Genomic DNA, 8,063 nt, shown 5'->3' on the forward strand with positions numbered 1-8,063 from the left:
GTTGCTGTTAAGTGGACTGATACAATTCTGATTTTTGTTCTTTTTGATACGATCTGTGTTTCCTCTCTCTAGAAGCCTTTAGGATATTTTTTGTATTTCTAGTATTCTAAAATTTCACAATGATGTCCCTTAATGTGAATCTTTTTTTAAAAACTCATTTTGCAGCTGGGCACCATGGCTCACAGCTGTTATCCTAGCCCTTTGTGAGGCCGAGGTGGGAGGATTGCTTGAAGCCAAGAGTTCAAAACCAGCCAGGACAACAAACATCTCTATTGTTTTGATAAAATTAATAAAATTCATTTTGCAGGGCATGTTGTAGGCTTATTTAATCTGTATCCTTAGCTCTGGAGAATTTTCTTTACTAATTTTCTCCCCTTTAGTTTATTTGTCCTCTTAAATCTGTAGATATTGTTCCTTTTAGACTTTCTCAGCTATGTTTTTTGCTCTTTTTTTTTTCTTTCTTTCCTTTTTGGCTCTGTCTTCTTTGAGAGTTTTCCAACATTATCTTTTAACTCTAATGTTAAATTCATAACAACTATATTTAAAATTTTGAAGGTTTTTTCTTGTTCTCTGATTGCTCCCTCATACAGCAACTTATTTTATGAATGAATATACCACCTTCTCATATCTGTTTGTTAGATTAGAAAGCAGAATTCTCAGCCAGGTGTGGTGGCTCACGCCCATAATCCCAGCACTTTGGGAGGCCCAGGCGGGTGGATCATGAAGTCAGGAGATCGAGACCATCCTGGCCAACATGGTGAAACCCCGTCTCTACTAAAATATCAAAAAGTTAGCCGGGCATGATGGTGTGTGCCTGTAGTCCCAGCTACTCGGGAGGCTGAGGCAGGGGAATTGCTTGAATCTGGGATGCAGAGGTTGCAGTCAGCTGAGATCACACCACTGCACTCCAGCCTGGTGACAGAGCAAGACTCCATCTCAAAAAAAAAAAAAAGAAAGAAAGTAGAATTCTCACTTGCCATTTGGGGGCCTGAGCTCAAGTCACAGCCAACAAACATATCATCATGTGTTCAGGATTAAGTAGGCTGAGAAATCACATGCCTTATTCCTTAGAGATCTGTTTCAAATTATAAACTGGAGCCAGGCAGATGGAGGTAACATTAACAGCTTTATTGTCAGTAGAGTCAGAATACAGAACGCATTGTAACCTGGACCTGCAATCACAATCAAGCTTGCTGCCATCTTCCTGGAATCTAGACCTTGCAAGGCATCTGCTGGGTCAATATTTGGCAAGGCAGATACTTACCTACTTAGCCAGACTACTGAAAGAAAAATTGCTTACCCCTCACTTGTCAAGCCCCAAATGTTGGGAAAGAATAGAGTCACATACACTTGGTTTTTACTATATGTATTGCATTTACTTAAGATATGGAAACAGGCTGGGCACGGTGGCTCACACCTGTAATCCCAGCACTTTGGGAGGCTTAGATGGGAGAATTGCTTGAGCCAAGGAGTTAGAAACCAGCCGAGGCAACATAGTAAAACTCCCATCACTACAAAAAAAAAAATATATACAAAAATTAGCCAGGCATGTTGGTGTTATGTTGGTGTTTACCTGTGGTCCCAGCTACTCAGGAGGCCAAGGCAGGAGGATAACTTGAAACAAGAGGTAGAGGCTGCAGTGGGCAATGATCACACCACTGCACTCTAGCCTGGGCGACAGAACAAGACCCTGTCTCAAAAAAAAAAAGAAAAAGAAAAAGAAGAGCTGGGCTGGGAGGAGCAATTGATGTCAAACTCTTTTTTTTTTTCTTTTGTTTTTGTTTTTTGAGACAAGGTCTCACTCTGTTGCCCAGGCACGATCTCTGCTCAATGCAATCTTTGCCTCCCAGATTCAAGTGATTCTCGTGCCTTAGCCTCCCGAATAGCTGGGATTACAGGCACATGCCACTCTGCCTGGCTAACTTTTGTATTTTTGGTAGAGAGAGGGTTTCACCAAGTTGGCCAGGCTGGTCTCAAACTCCTGACCCCAAGTGATCCACTCATCTCAACCTCCCAAAGTACTGGGATTACAGGCGTGAGCCACCGTACCTGGCAATGTTGAACTCTTGCCACTCACCAATCAGAAACATAAATTCTTTTTCCAAAGAAATAACCTTATAGAAATGTGAGAATAGAGCTCCCTTTGTCATTGAGCATACCAATTAGTTTTAAAAACCATTTCTTTTATTTCTTCATGAGTTATTTTCTCTATTATTTTGCCTATTTAATTTGGATTTTCCCTTTCATAATGAGGATTTTCTCCATGCATCTAGGATGCCTAATGGTCTATTTAGGTTTAGGGAAAGATACTAAAACATTTATTGAAGCTATGAGTGTGTAGGTGAAGCTCCTCTGGTAGGCTTGACTCTGGGCAGTGGTCAGCAAACTTTTTCTGTAAAGGGCCAGAAAATATTTTAGGCTTTGCAGGCCATAAGGTCTATGTTGCAACTTTGCAATTCTACCATAGATAATACATAAACGAATAGACAGAATGCATTTCAATAAAACCTTATTTGTAAGAAGAGGGACTGAGCCACTTTGCAGACCTCTGCTCTAAGGTGAATCAGATGAGAAGTTGGACCCTTGCTTGGGGTATAAGTGCTAGGAATTCTTTGCAGAAGTTTCCAGAGATGAAGAGTTGCAGCTGTTCTACATATGGACTAATAAACCATGAGACAACCATATGTAGAACAGCTGCACACCCCTGTTCAAAAAGCTGGTATGCCCCTTTTTGTGCTTGTCAGCTCTGAGTCTCAAGTTCACTTTTCATCACTATCCTCTTTTGCACAAATTACATCATGGCTTTCTCCACCCCGTTACATCTGTTGCTGCTGCTTTTGCTTTCTGTCTTCTGAAAATTTGTTGAAATCTTTCATCTAGAATTGTCTACTTTCCAATTCTCTTTATTTGCATTGATTTATATATTTTTAAAATTTATTATCCTTTCACTTGGGTCGTAAGACCCAATATACTGTATCAAGAAAATTGTGTGTCCTTTTTTTTTTTTTTTTTTTTTTTGAGCCAGGGTCTCTCTCTGTTACCCAGGCTGGGATGCAGTGGCATGATCATGGCTCACTGCAGCCTTGACCTCGCAGGCTCAAGTGATCCTCCCACCTCAGCCTCCCAGGTAGCTGAGACTACAGGCACGTACCAACACACCTGGCTGATTTTTAAATTTTTTTTGTAGAAACAGGGCCTCACTATATTGCCTAAGCTGATCTTGATCTCCCGGACTCAAGCGATCCTCCCACCTTGGCCTCCCCAAATGCTGGGATTACAGGTGTAAGCTGCCGTGCCCAGCAATTTTTAATTTTTTGTAGAGATGGGATCTCCCTTTGTTGCCCAGGCTGGTCTCAAACTCCTGGGCTCAAGCGATCCTCCTGCATCAGCCTCCCAAAGTGAGATTACAGGTAGAAACCGTTAAAAAACAATTTTTTATCTTCAGCTTTTAAGGGGTACATGTGCAGGATGTGCAAGTTTGTTACATAGGTAAACGTGGGGAGTGGTGGTTTGCTGTACAGATCATCCCATCACCTAGATATTAAGCCCAGCATCCATTAGCTATTCTTCCTGATGCTCTCCCTCCACTCCTCAACAGGCCCCAGTGTGTGTTTTTCCCTCCATGTGTCCATGTGTTCGCATCATTCAACTAACACTTATAAGTGAGAATATGCAGTGTTTGGCTTTCTGTTACTGCCTTAGTTTGCTAAGGATAACGGCCTCCAGCTCCATGCATATCCATGCAAATGACAAGATCTTGTTCTTTTTATGGCTGCATAGTATTTCATGGTATATATATATACAGTATTTTATTTGTCCCATCTATCATTGATGGACATTTGGATTGATTCTGTGTCTTTGCTATTGTGAATAGTGCTGCAGTGAACATACACATCCATGTATCTTTATAATAGAATGATTTATATTACTTTGGATACATATACCCAGTAATGGTATTGCTGGGTCAAATGGTATTTCTGCTTCTAGATCTTTGAGGAATTACCACACTGTCTTCCACAATGGTTAAACTAATTTACACTCCCACCAACAGTGTAAACGTGTTCCTTCTTCTCCACAACCTTGCCAGCATCTGCATTTTTTTGTTTTTGTTTACATTTTAATTATCGCCATTCTGACTGGTGTGAGATGGTATCTCATTGTGGTTTTGACTTGGATTTCTCTAATGATCAGCGATGTTGAGCTTCTTTTCATATGTTTGTTGGCCGTATGTATGTCTTCTTTTGAGATGTGTCTGTTCATGTCCTTTGCCCACATTTTAATGGGGTTTTTTCTTGTAAATTTGTTTAAGTTATTTGTAGACTCTGGATATTAGACCTTTGTCAGATGGACAGATTGCAAAAATGTTCTCCCATTCTGTAAGTTGTCTATTTGCTCTGGTGGTAGTTTCTTTTGCTATGTAGAGGCTCTTCAGTTCAATTAGATCCCGTTCGCCAACTTTTGCTTGTGTTGCAAGTGCTTTTGGTATTTTCATTATAAAATCTTCGCCTGTGCCTATGTCCCAAATAGTATTGCCTAGGTTTTCTTCTAGGGATTTTGTAGTTTTGGGTTTTACATTTAAGTCTTTAATCCATCTTGAGCTAATTTTTGTATAAGGTGTAAGGAAAGGGTTCAGTTTCAATTTTCCGCATACAGCTAGCCAGTTCTCCCAGCACCATTGATTAAATAGGGGGTCCTTTCCCCATTGCTTATTTTTGTCAGGTTTGTTGAAGATCAGATGGTTGTAGGTGTGCTAAATTCTTAATACTGGGGTAATATTAATTAGTTTATTTTTACTTTCACTAGCTTTGAACATATTTAAAATATTTGTTTTTAAATTAGTATCATTTTTTTTAATCCTACGTAAAAAGTTTCCCTTCAGGTAGGCAACTCCTACCACAGAAGTTGATTGCAGGCCCACATATATATAGGCACAAGCTGGGTCATTCCCAATTTCCAAACCAATCTTACCTAAAAGGCTTTTTTTCTCTAAGGTGTTCCGTAGATTCAATATTTTCATGAAAACAGAAACATTAGCTTTCATCAGGGTCTTTATGCCACAGGGCCAAGTTCAGATGCTGAACACACGTGAATGGTGAAAGTGTGAACAGTGTCTGAAGGCAGTAGAGCTCTGGTGGGCTGCCACTAGGACGTCTGCCCAATTATTAAGTGTTTTCCTCTTCTCAATAAGGTCCAAAGTTTTCCTACAGAAAAGCCAAACAAGACATAAAGTGCAGTACATGGTGATTATTTGAATTGCTGAGAAATGGAAAATGGTATAAGTTATAATGTCTTATCACTAGTTTATCAAATATTTACTAAATATATACTATGTTTATGCTTTATAAGCATTGCATCTAAAAAGCACTCATTGGATGTTTCCTCTGTATTCAGATAGTTTGAGCAAAGCTGGCAGATGATCTTCGTGTCTTGAAGATGAGCGGATATTCAAGCTAGAGGCTAGGTACCTCCTAGGATTGTCAGCTTTCTGCTGATACTCTTTGCCCTCCTTCATTATTTTCAGGTTTGTCGTATGTATATAAAGTTCAGAGATTAAGACTTCCACTTCCAGTTATAACAGAGTAACTACAACCTGACTAGCTTATCTACCTTAACCATAAAATTGGACAAAATACATGTAAGGCAATTTCTTTTAGACATTGGACAAAATGCAGCACAAGACAGTCACCCCCCAATAGAAGGGAAGTTCCTGAGGTAAGTCGCATGAATTCCTGGCTGTCTGCTTAAGGACATTCCCCTGACTCTAGCACAGTGAGTGGCGTCCAGGCAGACCACAGTGTTCCCACTGAGCTGAGCGGGGAGAGATCAGAGTTCTGGGCAGTCACAATGGCTGGAATCTACAAGATCCAGAGGGAAAAAGCTGTACAAAGACTAGCTCATTATTTGGGTTTTTTTTTCCATCACTTTGTCATAATAACTCAAAGCAGGGTAGATGCAGATACACTGAAACTGGATCTTAAAAGAGATCCATTTTTTTCTTGTCAGGCTTGACATTATCTTGCAAAAGCCCATGTGAGAGTTCCCTGTGAGGTCTTTGCCAAGGGCTTATGTACAGTGCAACACTATATGCAATTTGCCAGAAAGCAGTAGCTACTACGTTGAAAGAGAACAGAGATACTAGAAGCTAAGAAGTGCTGGAGGATGCTGGAGTCCCAGCCCAGCTAGAGTGGAGCACCAAAACCTGATACTCCAGACATCCAGCTTAGACACCAGAAAAGGCCCCCTGAGAATGAAGAACTGTGCCCTAGAGTAAGGCCCACAAAGCCTAAAACTAAACCCATACGATCCACAGGGGGAAATTTTGGAGGTTATGTTCTACTAAATTAGACTCAGAATAAACCTGGCACTTACCACATAGTCAAGATGATTATCTTTGAACTGCCTACATGAATAAAAACTATCAACTTTTCAGAACAATAAAACAGAATTCAGAATCTATCACAATTCACCCACTATATAAAGAATACAATAAAAAAATTACAAGCTGGGTGTGATGGCCCATGCCTGTAATCCCAGCTATTTATAAGGATCACTTGAAGTTAAGAGTTCAAGACTAGCCTGGAAAACAGAGCTAGATCCTGTCTCATAAATAAATAAATAACCACTAGACATGCAAAGAAAGGAAACTATGCCCCAGAGTCCAGAGAAAAAAGTCAATAAAAACTAACCTTGAGATGCCCCAAAGACTTTGAAGCAGCTATTTTAAATATGTCCAAAGAAACGAAAGTGTTTAAAGAATTAAAGGAAAATGTATGGTTTTGTTTGTTTTAAGACAGTCTCTCTCTCTGTCGCCCAGGCTGGAGTACAGTGGTACGATCTTGGCTCACCGCTAACTCCACCTCCCGAGTTCAAGTGATTCTCATCCTTCAGCCTCCGGGTTAGCTGGGACTACAGGCGTGCACCACCAAAGCTGGCTAATTTTTGTATTTTTAGTAGAGATGGGGTTTCACCATGTTGGCCAGGCTGGTCTCAAACTCCTGACCTCAAGTGATCCACCCACCTCGGCCTCCCAAAGTGCTGGGATTACAGGTGTGAGCTGCTGTGCCCGGCCTGAAAATGTGGTTTTAAGGAGAACAGAGAGACAATAGGGCAGAAAAAAAATTTTTGTGAATAAATAGTGCCTGAAATTTTCCCATATTTCATGAAAAACATCAACCTACAAATCCAAGAAGCTTAGGGAACTCCTACAAGAATACATCAAAAGGAAATCAAACCTATACACATCATAGTCAAACTGCTGAAGATCAAAGATAGAAAATACTCAAAATACTCAGAAGAAAGTGACATTGGCAGGGCGCAGCAGCAGATGACTGTAATCCCAGCACTTTGGGAGGCTGAAGCAGGTGGATCACCTGAGGTCAGAAGTTTGCGACCAGCCTAACATGGTGAAAGCCCGTCTCTACTAAATATAAAAAAATGAGCAGGGCATGGTGGTGCATGCCTGTAATCCGAGCTACTTGGGAGGCTGAGGCAGGAGAATTGCTGGTACCTGGGAGGCGGAGGTTGCAGTGAGCCAAGATCACGCCATTGCACTCCAGCCTGGCCATCAAGAGTGAAACTCCATCTCAAAACAAAAGAAAAAAAGAAAAAAAGAATGTAACATGCAATGTATTAAATGTAGCGAAATAACAGAGGTAATGGCTGACTTTCCAATTAGAAACAATGGGAAAAAGAAGACAATGTAACAGCATCTTCCAAATACTGAAATAAAAACTTGTCAACCTCAAAATTTACATCAAGCAAAAATACCACTCAAAAATGGATGACTACACATTCAATGCAATCTGTCAAAATTCCAATGACATTTTTCAAATAGAAAAAAAAATAAAAAATTTTTGTATGGAACCACAAAAGACTCCAAATAGCCAAGGCAAATCTAAGCAAAACAACAAAGCTGGAGGCATCATACTACCCGATCCCAAGATCCATTATAAAGCCAGAATAATTCAAAACAATGTGAGAGTGACATAAAAACACACACAAAGACCAATGGAAGAAAACAGAGAGCCCAGATGTAAACCCAAGTATATACAGTCAACTAATTT

Source organism: Macaca fascicularis, chromosome 6, assembly GCF_037993035.2.
Source record: "Macaca fascicularis isolate 582-1 chromosome 6, T2T-MFA8v1.1".
In the NCBI taxonomy this organism is placed as follows: domain Eukaryota; kingdom Metazoa; phylum Chordata; class Mammalia; order Primates; family Cercopithecidae; genus Macaca; species Macaca fascicularis.